The sequence below is a fragment of the Marmota flaviventris genome, chromosome 18 (assembly GCF_047511675.1).
Source record: "Marmota flaviventris isolate mMarFla1 chromosome 18, mMarFla1.hap1, whole genome shotgun sequence".
NCBI classification, from domain to species: domain Eukaryota; kingdom Metazoa; phylum Chordata; class Mammalia; order Rodentia; family Sciuridae; genus Marmota; species Marmota flaviventris.
The window spans coordinates 47251101-47263751 of NC_092515.1; the positions used below are offsets into that span (position 1 = coordinate 47251101).

Below are 12651 nucleotides of genomic sequence, written 5' to 3' on the forward strand. Positions count from 1 at the left end.
AAAGTATGTATATTCAGCCAAGCCTTAAATCAGGACTTACTGTTAGGTGCAGGACAGGCTGAGTAAACTGTCTGCAGGGCATACCAAACAAAGTTAGCTGCAGGATGACCTGGCCACTCAAACCCTCTGTCTGGTTCTTTATCAACTATTTGCTTCAAGCCCAAACACCCAAGCCCCCGCTCAAGGCTGAACACTCAACCCCCTGCTCAAGGCCGAACACATAACCCCCCTTGTGCCAACAAGGCAGCTTGCAGACCCAGAGACCTCATTAGATTTGGGCTATAAAAACTCTCTCCTAAAAAGATTAACATTAAACAGGGACAAGAGGTCGGAGGGAAAGGGAGAGAGAAGGGAAATTGCATGGAAATGGAAGGAGACCCTCATTGTTATACAAAATTACATATAAGAGGATGTGAGGGGAAAGGGAAAAAAAAATAAGGGAGAGAAATGAATTACAGTAGATGGGGTAGAGAGAGAAGATGGGAGGGGAGGGGAGGGGGGGATAGTAGAGGATAGGAAAGATAGCAGAATACAACAGTCTCTAGTATGGCAATATGTAAAAATGTGGATGTGATTCTGCAGTCTGTATACGGGGTAAAAATGGGAGTTCATAACCCACTTGAATCAAATGTATGAAATATGATATGTCAAGAGCTTTGTAATGTTTTGAACAACCAATAAAAAAACAAAAACAAACAAACAAAAACTTGCCCCCCCCCCCCTCTCTCTCTCTCTCTCTTTCACTCTCTCTTCTCTTTCTCTCTTTTCTCCTCTGTTGCACTGCTGTAATAAAGATCTCTTGGTTGCTCTGAGTGTTGTGGTCATTTTTCTTTCACTTACCAGTGTGTTATACATCTGCTAACGGTTTGCAATGAAAATGCAGTGCAGTGAAAATTCACTAAGCTGTGTCTCCTTCCCTCCCCCAGAAGTGTTCATTTTTTGTGTTTGCTTTTTATTTTTGACTGATCTTAAGCCAATCCGTTCTTCTTGTAAAATATCTAATTTTCAGGAACATAGTTTTGTAAATACACTAGATCTGCTCTTTGCAAGTTATCTTTCCCCCTTTCTTTTGTTTTTTCAATTGAACATCATGTCCTGTCATCTTTCCCTCTCGCTGCACCCTCAGGCCCTCACACACTGGGTCGCATGCCTGGGTTCAGGGTCCAGCACCTCCTGGGTGCTCAGTAAACATTTACAAACAAAATAAATGAACAATTTCAAGGTTCCTCAATGCTTTCCAAGTCCTTGCTCTCAATACTCCTTGCTCTCTGAGTGACCTGATGTAAGGATTGAGTTAATATCTATAAAGTACTCGGCACGGTGCTCGGCTTATAGTAGGTCCTTTTAAAAATATGTGTATCTAAAGTGAGCGGGGTATGATCGCGAGGTGCCCTGGCCTACTGAGAGCTCTTCTGGACATAGTCCAGTTCAAGAGCTCGGGTTGCAGAGCCAGATTAACCTGCCGGCTGCGGCGCCGCGTGCGAGTCCGGTGGCCACGAGGGGGCGGTGGCGCGCCACAGAGAGCGCCCGCAACTCCGGAGCTCGGATCCTCCCGCCCAGGCGAGCTTGTTGGGCTTCCTCTCCTTTTTTCTTTCTTTTCTCCCTTCCCGCCTTTAATTCTGGAATTCTGGAATGTCACCTCCTTCCTTTTCACCTGCTCTCAGCGGCCTCCATGCATGGATCTTGCACCAGAGAGGAAGAGATTTGGGGCACTTGGCAATAGCGAGGATGGGGGTCAGAGGCAGAAATAAAGACCCCCCCACAAAAAATATATATATGAACAAAAAGTTAAAAATAATAAATAAGGAGCCCTTCAATCCGTGGCGCCCCCAATATGGAGCCGCCCAGCAGCGCCACAAGTAAAGCATTCGTTCTTTCTCATAACTTTTTATTTTGAAAAAAAAAATTGACCTTTTAAACTTGTACAATCAACAGGCACCTTTTTACTTTTTCATCTGGATTCACCTGTTGCCAATGTGTTTTACCAGAATATTTCACACTCGTTTTATTTGCATTACTTTGGCTAAACTATTTGAGCATTACACCCTGACTTCTAATATGCAGTCATAATGCTATTACGGCACCTAAGAAACTCAACATTGATATAATGCTACTATCTCACAGTCACATATCCACATTTCCCCAATTGTCCCAATTACATCCTGTATAGTTGTGGTTTTGTTTTATTTGTGATCCAGCATCTGATCAATAATCACATCACATTTTTATAGCATTTTTGAAGGCAAGTTGTCTTGTAGAGGATTCCATAATCTGAATTTGTTTTGTCTTATTTCTTGGTACCAGGGATTGAACCCAGGGACACTTTACCACTGAGCTACATGCCCAGCCCTTTTTCTTTTTTATTTTGATAAGGTCTCGCTAAGTTGTCTGGCTGGCATTGAATTTGTGAATCTCCTGCTTCAACTTCTCAAGTAGCGATTTACAGGCATGTATCACCTGACTACTCTCTTATTCTTCATAATTATAATCAGGAAGACACTTTTGAGAAAAATATTATGTTGTCTGTTTCTCTGTTTCTCCCATAGAAATTGTCACCTTCTGACGTGTTATTGTGTTTACTGTTTGTCTCTTTCTGATGATTATGTAAACTCTGTGAGAACGGATTTTTCTCTGCTTTTATCCACTGCTGCATTTCTAACATGTCAAAGAAAACATGACACATTGTATTGGCACTTAATACATATTTATTGAATGAATGCATTTATCATCTATTATTGCATTGCAAATTACCACAAACATTTACTCTCTTTCTTGGGGCTCATGAATCTGGAGTTTGCTTAACTGGGTGATTCAGGCCGTTTGCTCCATGAGGCTGTGATCCAACTGTTGACCAGAGCTGTAGCTGTCTCTAGGCTCTCTGGAGCTGCAGAACCCGGTTCCAAGTTCATTCACATTTTGGTGACAGACCTGAGCTCCTCACTGGCTATTGGCTGTCACAAGGGATTCCCCACAAAGCTGCCTCACGTCACGACAGCTGGTTTTCCCTGAAGTGATGAGTGAGAGGAAAAGAAAGAGAGAACACCCAAAACATAAGCCACAATCCTTTTATTACCTAATCACAAAAATGATATGTGTATATTGTTACAGAACAATGACCCCCAAGATGTCCATGTCCTACTCCCCAGAACCTGTGAATATGCTACTCTACACGAAAGGACTTGCAGGTGTGACTCAGGATTTTGAAATGGGAACAGTGTCATGAATTGCCCAGGTGGCCCAGTGTAACCAAAAGCATTCTTTTAAGGGGAAAAAAGGAAGAGCCCAGGACAGTCAGAGAATCTGGAGGTTGCTTAGCTGGGTGAGAGTCAGAGAGTCAGCCCAGGACAGAGAGTCAACCCAGGACAGTCAGAGAACCAGCAGTTAAAAAGGGAGCTGTAGAGATGGGAATGGAGGTTGGAGTGACGCACTTTGAAGTAGGAGGAAGAGATCACGTGACAAGGAATGCAGGCAGCCACTAGAAGCCTGAACAGCCAAGATTTTCCCCAGGAGCCTCCCAAAGGAACACAACCCTGCTGGTACCTTAATTTCTGCTCAGTAGGACCCATTTAGATGTCTGGTCCCCAGAACAGCAAAATATTACATTTGTGTTGCCTTAAACCACTAAGATTGTGGTAATTTGTTACAGTAACAATAGGAAATGAATACACTATCACCTTTGTGATGTCATGTTAGTGAGGAGGGAGTCACTAAGTCCAGCCCACATTTCTAGAATGTGAATAACAGAGCACATGATTATTAGGGCCATTTCAGAAGGTGCCTATCAGTGAATTAATTATTATTATTAACCCCACTTTACAGGACTCAGAGGAGTGAAATAATGTACTTGAGATCATACAGCTAATAATGATAGAGCCACTTCCATCTGATAGAATAAATTCCAAACTCCTTTCATAAGTAGATACAAAGACCTACCGGATCCAGGTTCCACCTCATTCCCTAATCTTAAACATGCCAAGCCTATTCTTTTTCACCTGCTCCTTCCTCTCCACTGGGCTGCCACCACAACCTTCAGGTCTCAGTTCAAATACAAGTCTTCCCTGACCACCACTAATAAATACAGTGACTTTCAGATGTTTACCATCTGATATCTGTTTTCACTTCTCCTGGTGTCTATTCCCACTCCTCCTATCACTTTTGAAGACAAGGGCTTTAACAGTTCTGTTAAAGCTATATCCCCACTACTGTACTAGTGCACAGTAGGTGTCCAATGAGTATTAGCTGAATGAATGAATGGCTGCACAGGGAGATAACACAGTTACAAACAATTCAACTCACTTCTCTGGGTGTATTGAAATAACAATCCTTACCCGGAAGAGCTTATGAGAATTAAAAGATCAACAAGTCACCAGGCCTAAAGTAATATGATGTATTTTTAAAGAAATGAGAGTTTTGATTCTCTCATCAGCAGCAGGCTAGACCTGGGGGCATTTGCAGGGCTCTGCATTCTGAGAGCCCTTTGTCTCCAGAGAGGGAAGAAGGCTGGCAGGAGGGTGGGCAACCCACCAGCACTGTTTGGGTAATAACTGACCATTTTCTTCCCAGACTGGTTCTGCTGGTCCCCACGCCCCTTCCCACAGGCAAAAACCTCCTCAGGACCTGATTCTGCAGGTCAACCATGAATTTAATGAGAATACGCCAGACAGAGAAAGCCAGCTCAGCTAGGGAGACTGGGCTTTTTTGTGATCTTGGACAAGGAACCCATTTTCTCTGTGTGCGTGTGTGCGCACGCGTGCTTGTGTGTGTGTGTGTGTGTGTGTGTGTGTGTGTGTGTGTTGGGGACTGGAAATAACTTGGGTATAGTTCACAGCCTTTGTTTTTTGGTTGTTACTTTTTATAATACTGGGGATTGAACCCAGGGATATTCTACACTCTACACTGAGCTCCATCCCCACCTCTTTTTATTTTTTTTATTTTGAGACAGGGTCTCTATTGCCCAAGTTGGCCTGGAAATTGTGATCTCCTGCCTTGGCCTCTAAGTAGCTGGAATGACAGGCATGTGCCACCTCACCGGGTTCACAGTCCACTCTTATAATTAGTTTGTGCCAGGCTCCTCCCTGGCTTCATATATTCACTCATTCATTCTTTTCTTTTTATCCTTATCTCTCCTTCCCATTTCCCTCCTCCTCCACTCTATTTAATGAAGACCTAGTTTGTATGCAGTTTTGTCAAATGCAAATTATTGGGTTTTAAAAAATTTTTTTAGTTGTAGTTATACACAATACCTTTATTTTTATTTACTTTTATTCGGTGCTGAGAATCGAACCTAGCGCCTCGCACATGCTAGGCAGGCGCTTTATTGCTGAGCCACAACCCCAGTGCATGAAGTATTGTTTTGTATAAATGTATAAATGTGAGTCTTTTTTTTTTTTTTTTTTTTGGTACCAGGGATTGAACTAAGAGGCACTAAACCACTGAGCCACATCCCCAGTCCTTTTTTTTAATATATATTTTATTTAGAGTCAGGGTCTTGCTGAGTTGCTTGGGGCCTCACTAAGTTGCTGAGGCTGGCTTTGAATTCGTAATCCTCCTGCCTTAGTCTCCCGAGCCACCGAGATTACAGGCATGTGCACTGCACCCAGCTGATTTTACTTTTTTAATTAAGAGGCATCTTGCTATAGATCAGATTCTGTCTCTTACTGCGGTAGCCAGCCTCCCAGATGCCCCCCACACTCTGGGTAGATCTCCTGGTAGTCAAATCTTTGAGTAGTCTCTTCTGTGATGGATTAAATGTTTATGTCCACAAAATTCAGAGCCCTAATCCCCAGTGTGATGCTGTTTGGAAGCGGAGCCTTTGGGAAGTGATTAGGTTTTAGAAGAGTTCATGGGGATAGGATCCAATGATGCAATTAGAGCCTTTAAAGGAAGAGATTCAAGGGTTCACTTTCCCCATGCATGCACCAGGGAGAGGCTGTGCGAGCACACAGTGAGATGGTGGCCTCCTACAGGCCAAGAGGCCTGAGAATGAAACCTACCTCACTGATTTTTGAACTTCCCAGTCTCCAAAACAGTAAGTCTCCAAAACACCCTGTCTATGAGATTTTGTTATGGCAGCCCAAGCAGGCTAAGACACCAGTCCTATAGTGAACACAGCTGATCCTAATCAACCTGTGGGCTATTGCAGGGATAGTGGTATGTGATTTTTCCAGGTCTAGGTGGTAAAAGACATCGTAATCTCCTGTTCTCTCTTGGATCAGCCACACTAGGGAAAGCCAGCTGCCATGTCACAAGGACACTCCAGCAGCCCTCTGGAGAGGTCTAAGAGGAAGTGAGGCCTCCCACCATCAGCAAGCACTTGGCAGCCACATAGGTGAATTCTCTAGCCTGAGACATTTTAACTACAACCTCTGATAGATGCCAGGCTAGAACCATCCAGTCAAGCCACTCCCGATTTCCTGACTCATAGAAACTAAATGAGAAATGTTTGTTTTTATTTTAAGTCATTGTATTTGGGGATAATGTGTTACAGGGCAACAAATAATAAATACATTTATTTTTTCATTCAGCTGTACAGCTTGTAGACCTATCCCAGTCTCTGCATGTTTGTGTAACTCAGGAATCAGCAGAGGTCTACTGTAAAGAGCTAGATAGCACATATTTTAGACTTTGCAGGCCACATGGTCTCTGTTGCAACAACAGAACATAAAAGCAGCTGCAGACAATAAAGGGAAGGAACATGTTAGTGTTCTAATATAATTTTGTGGGTGTTGAAATTTGAATTTCATATAATTTTCATGTGTCACAAAATAATTTTAGGATTCCCCACCCCTGACCATTTAAAAATGTAAAAATCATCCTCAGATCATGAGCCAAGTTGTGAAAAAACAGGGGGTGGGTCAAATTTAGCATACAGGCTTTAGTTGATCGATCGCTGACATATCTCATTGTTATGAGCAGCTACATAATCATTCCATAAAGTGCTTTTGCCGTATTTGCATAGCTATTCTCCTGTGAGGGGCATCCAGTTATCTGCCATCCTCCACTACCATAGACAATAGCTTCAGTGAACACTCTTGGCTGTGTGGGAAGGTTCTGGCATATGTGCCCCGGAGTGGAGATTGCTAGGTCTCATGGTATGGCACTACCCTCCCCAGTGTGTCATGGGAGCTCCTCCTTCCTCACACTCAACCAACACTTGGTGTTACCCAACTTCCTAATTTTTGCCAATCTTGTGAATTGATGTCTCCCTGTTTTAGTTTGTATTTCCTTAGTAACTAATGAATGTGGATATTGTTTTTGACTTTTTTTTTTTTTTTTTTTTTTTTGGTTTTTTATTATCAGGGATTGAACCCAGGGAGCCACAGCCCTTTTTTTTTTTTTTTTTTTTTGAGACAGGACCTCTCTACATTGCTGAGACTGACCTCAAATTTGCAATCCACCTGCCTCAGACTCTCAAGCTGCTGGGATTACAGGCATGCACCATTACAGCCAGCTTGGATATCTTTTGGGTGCCTAACTCCTATAAACTATTTTTTAGTGATTTAAAGCCACTCAGTTTTCACACAACTTCATGAGCCAGTACTGTTGTGACCATTTCCCAGGTGAAGAAACTGAGGACAGAGGTGCCCAAAGTCACACAGATGACCGAGGGAATCAGTAAACCATAGCACGCCTGCTATTGTTACTTTTTTTAAAAAAATATTTTTTAGTTGTCAATGGACCATTATTTTGTTTATTTATTTTTATGTGGTGCTAAGAATCGAACCCAGTGCCTCACACATGCTAGGCAAGCACTCGACCACTGAGCCACAACCCCAGCCCTGTTGTTACTTTTTAATAGTTCTGTTCAGGTATAATTCTCGTAGCACACCTGAAGTGTGCAATTCAGCAGGTGTTAGTATACTCTCAGTATACTAACATATAGTATAGTCATAGTATACTAACATATAGTATAGTCCTCTATCACCACAAGCAATTTCAGGACATTTTTATATTCCAAAGAAACCCTATATTCCTTAGTGATCACCCCCCAGTCACTAAGGAATATAGGGTTTCTCATCTACTTTATGTCTCTACAGACTTTCTAATTCTGGACATTCTTCACAAATGAAAGCTTACTATATATTGCCTCTTGACTGGCTTCTTTCATTAGTGTAATGTTTTCAAGGCTCATTCACTTTGTAGCATATATAAAATTTTTATTCCTTTTTATAGTTGAATAATAGTCCATTGTATGGATATACACCATTTGGTTTATCCATTCATCAATTAATGAACATTTGTGTTTTTCTTCTACTTTTTTGGCTATTCTGAATAGTGCTGTTATAAACTTTCATGTACCAATTTTTGCTTAGACGCATATTTTCATTTCTTTTAGGTATATACTTAGGAATGGAGTTGCTGGGCCAGATAGTAATTATGTTTAACATTTTGAGGCAATATCTGTTTTTATACATTCCAGGAGCTAAAAATGGTTTCTGCATTTTTAAATGGCTAGAAAAAAAAAGTAGAAGAATAATGTATTGTAACACATAAAGATTACATAGAATTCAAATTCAGTTTACACAGAGTTCTGTGGCAGCTACTTTCATTCGTTTATACATTGTGTATGGATTCTTTTGTATTATAGTGACAACACTGAGCATTGTTAACTATATGCCTGCAATGCCTAAAATTCTGCTCTCTGGTTACTATGTGTTGGTGTTAATTTAGTGATTTGTTATTATTGTTGGGCTGGTAGGGGCAGCTTGGGTATGTGCTGACTACAGGGCAGATGGTAATCGGAGCCAGGTCACCAGCCCCTGTTGGCCATGTCCTTGCCTAGTGACCTATAGGAATGAGAACTCACACCTGGCCCCATTTTGTGGACTGAGAAACTGAGTCCTGTGGAGTCTGCTCAGGTTCATGCAAACTAGGGGAGGAGGGAGCGAGGGCTTAGCTTTCCTCTCTTCCTGGGCAGCTTCCTCCCATCCAGTTTCGAGAAGGCCTGGCTGTGAATAATTCATGGCTGGCGTTTGCCGAGCACTCCATCTTGTCAGAGCACTCTGGTCATCATTAATTAGTAAAAACCTGGCTTCGGCTGTCACCCAATAATACAAAAACAGAAATGGCTTTGATCTCTCACCCCTAAAACTAGAAGATTCCATCTCCACGTAAGACTCTGATCAGCAGATTTATCCTCCCCACCCATTGCCCCATCATCTCCTAAAGACCTAAACCCTACTATTTTAGCTACAAATTCTAGCTTTCTGCAGGAAAGAGGGCAGTCTCAGGGTTGGAGCCCCAGCCCTCATAGCTGGTATTCTCTGAGAAGTCACGTCCTCCCTCTGCCCTCATTTGTGCTTGTCTGGAAGGATAAATAATGATGTCTGTTTCTGGGGTTGTTATGAGGATTATTGCTGTGAGTTTTTACAAAAAGACTCTCAAAGGAACCCTCATATGTAGCTTTTGGGGATGTAAAATGGCTCAGCAGCTTTTAGAAACACAGCCTGACATTTCCCCCAAATGGTTAAACGCAGAGATGCCATATGATCCTGCAATTTCACTCCTGGGCACATACCCAAGAGCAATGAAAACATCCTCACAAAAACTTGTACACGAATGTTCACAACAATATAAACAACAGCCGATGAATGGACGAGTAAAATGTATGTAGATGTTCAGTGGAATAGTGTTTGACTATAAAAAGGAATGAAGTACCGATACATGGACAATGTGGATGAATCTTGTAAACATTACACTAAGTGAAAGAAGCCAGACAGAAAGGGCCACATATTGTAGGAATCTGTTTACACAAAATGTCTAGATTAAACAAATCGTTGGCGACAGATAATAGGTTGAACCTCAGTAACTTAGCAAGGCCCTAAGCAACTTGGTGAGACCCTGTCTCAAAATAAAAAATAAAAAAGGGCTGGGGATGTGGCTCAATTGTGAAGCACCCCTGAGTTCAATCCCTGGTATCAAAAAGCAGAAAGAAACCATTGAAGAACTGAGGACATAACTCAGTTGGTAGAGTGCTTGCCTACCATGCACAAAGCCCTAGGTTCAATTCCCAGCACCACCAAAACATTGAATTGCATGCTTAAGTAGGTAAAGTTTATAATGTGTAAATCATACCTCCTTAAAGGTGTTGTTATTTTATTTTTTATTGCAGTATTGAGCATTGAACCCAGGGGCATTCTACTGCTGAGCTACTCTCCAGCTCTTTTATATTTCTTTGAGACAGGGTCTCCTTAAGTTGGGAAGTTGGCCTTGAACTTGTGATTCTCCTGCCTCAGCCTCTAAAGCTCTTTTTTAAAAGTGCTTTTGGACTAGGGGTGTAGCTAGGTAGCAGAGTGCTTGCCTAGCATGCATGAAGCCCTTTGTTTGATCCCCAGCACCAACAAAAAAGAAGAAAAAGATTCTGAAGTTTCAATTGCTGAGTACAATGATATCATATGCATGATGGATGATCATATTCATAATGACCGAGCTGAATGTTCTGACCGGTGAGTTTAGGATCAAGCTTAAGACTTTTGACATCAGAGACACCTAGAGCTCTTGCTATGTATGACCGTGGGCAAATCATTAAACTCTTTGAGCTTCAGTTTAACTCATCTGTAGAATTGGTACAATAATCCCTGTCTCATAGGATTGCCGTGACAATTAAATAAATATTGTGGCAGTATGCTGAGCTTGTGGCTTGCCACCTAGATGCTCAGTACATGATGATATTATTTCCACATCTGACTCTTCTGGTCACCCCAGGGAGCAGATATTTTTAAAAACTCTCCAGGTGAGTGCTGTAATCAGGCAAATCTGAGAAGCAGGGCTGCTCCAACTTGAAGTCATTTGGCCTCTTATATATGTCCTTCCCCCAAACCCTCTTAATTGTTTGCTGTTTCATGCTGACTGGCCTCTATTTGCAGAAGATCCCCTATTTAGAGGCCCATACTCTTAGCTTCAGTAATTACACACAGCCCTTGAGAGTTTGTCATTTCTTCATACTTTGATTCAGAGTAAGGATTGATAACATCAATAACAGCAGTCATGAGTATCCCTGCAGTGGGCCTCTGCAGGGGGTTCCTTTATGCCCTCACAGCAACCTTCTGAGTGGGATTGGTTGTCTCTGCTTTGCCTCAGAGAGCTTAAATAACTTGCCCAAGTCTTAGGAAGGTGAGCAGCAGGGTCAGAATTGAGACTTAGTTTTTGTGTGACCCCCAAAGTCAGTGTCATAGATCTTGTACTGTACAGTATCCAGTAGTTATCACAGTATGAAGAAATCAGAGCTCAGAGACCTCAGGAGGCTTTTCAAAGATCACATGGAAGCTTCTGGACCAAGTTAAAGCTGCTGCTCTGATTTTTATCCTTCCAATCTAGGGCTTTCTCATGTTAATGCCCTACCCCAAACAAAACAAAACAAAGAGCAAGGAAATAACTAACAACTCCAACAACAGCAAAAGGATCACCTTTAGGATCACTTTAACATACTTTTTTTTTTTTAACTTACAGAAAATGTTCTCAATGACAAATAACAGGAGTTAATATTTATTGAGCATTTTCTTTGTGCCAAGTGTTATTTTAAACTCTATATTTTATTAACGCAATTAGACCCTAACAACAACAGATGACATGAGTGCTATTATCACAGAGGCAAGGAAGTCATGGACCCTCTATGGGGTTTGCATTAGGTCACTGACTAGACATTGTGAGATTCAGGACTCAGATCCCGGCAGAGCAGCTTTGAGACCTTGCTTTGGTCACTTGGCAGTGCTTGCTTTGAAGTGTGTCTACTGCAGTGTGGTTTATAATATACAAAAAATGGAAAGAAAGCTACATGCCCAACCTCAGGGCACAGCCCAGTTAAATAAATTATGGTGTGCCTTTTGAACAAATTATTCTGAAGCCATTAAATATCATGCTAGAAAGGATTCTTCAATGACACAAAAAAGTATTCACAACATTTCAGGTGAAAAAGCCAGATTCAAAAATAGTATTGCTTGTGTTATTAATCCATTTATAGAGCACAAAATTAGGCAAAACTGATGTCTGTTTTAAAAGTCAAGATAATGGTTACCCATGGGTGGGGGGTTTATGACTGGCAGGTGGCACAGGGAGGCTTATTGGGGAAGATTGTGTTTGTCCCTTATTCTGGGTCCTAGTAACACATGGGTTCAATATTGCTGATCTGATCATTTATGATCTGCTCACTTTTCTGTGTTTGTGTTAGAGTTCAATGAAAAGTTTAAAAATATATTGCTACTATAATCTTAATTTATAAAATATGTATGTATACATTTGCAGAGAGAAGAAAGAATGGAGGAAACACACATCGAAGGACAATTACAAATAGCTGGTCTATATCATAAGCAATGTCAAGGTCAAAAAAGACTGAGAAACTCTTCCAATTTAAAGAAGGCTAAAGAGTTGTGATGACTAAGTGCCATACAGAATCCTGGATTAGATCCTGGACAGGGAAAAATATGTAAGCACAGCTGATTGATTGAAATATGGATTATAGATTAGATAATACTATTACAATGTTAAATGTCCTGAGTTTGCTAATTGTATTGTGGTCATATTGTGGTCATGTATGGAAATGTCTTTGTTCTTCAGGAAATAAACACTGATATGTTTAGGGTTTAAAGGGCATGATGTGTCCAATACAATCTCAAAAAGGTCAGAAAATCATTTATATATAGTATACAAATATTT

At 41.3% G+C, this 12651-nt stretch overlaps 1 protein-coding gene across 1 annotated transcript in view; it reads left to right on the plus strand.

Annotated features, from left to right (window-relative positions):
- Window positions 1-12318, plus strand: part of Zfp90 (ZFP90 zinc finger protein) — a 40842-nt gene extending 28524 nt beyond the window's left edge. The window contains exon 5 of the mRNA XM_071604317.1: window positions 12241-12318. The gene's annotated coding sequence lies outside the window, so the exon portion shown is untranslated. The remainder of the gene's footprint in view (window positions 1-12240) is intronic.
- The last annotated feature ends 333 nt before the right edge of the window (window positions 12319-12651 follow it).